Genomic DNA, 401 nt, shown 5'->3' on the forward strand with positions numbered 1-401 from the left:
TTTTTCATAATCTTTGCTTGAGTGGTCCAGTTCGTCCACTTTATCTTCCAGTCTTGATACTCTGTTTTCCATTTCGTTCATCCTATTGATGAGGCATTCTCCTATTGTTTTTAATTGGCTTACGGAGTGTTTCACTTCCTTCTTCATTTCAGCCTGAGTAGTCTTCAATATTTCTAACTCTTTTCTGAATTCATTCAGAAGTTTATCCCGATCTTCCTCCAGTTCTTTGGTTTCTTTGTGTGTATTCAAATTCACTGAATTCTTTTATCATGTTTATAATTGTTCTTTTGAGTTCCATGTCCTGCATTATCTCTAGGGGGTTCTCATTGTACTCCTCTAGAGGACTATTGGTATTTGGTAGGGCTATGTTATTTTGGTTTTTCATGTTACTATTTTTTCCT

Source organism: Nannospalax galili, unplaced genomic scaffold (genome assembly GCF_000622305.1).
Source record: "Nannospalax galili isolate Female #2095 unplaced genomic scaffold, S.galili_v1.0 scaffold667, whole genome shotgun sequence".
NCBI lineage: Eukaryota > Metazoa > Chordata > Mammalia > Rodentia > Spalacidae > Nannospalax > Nannospalax galili.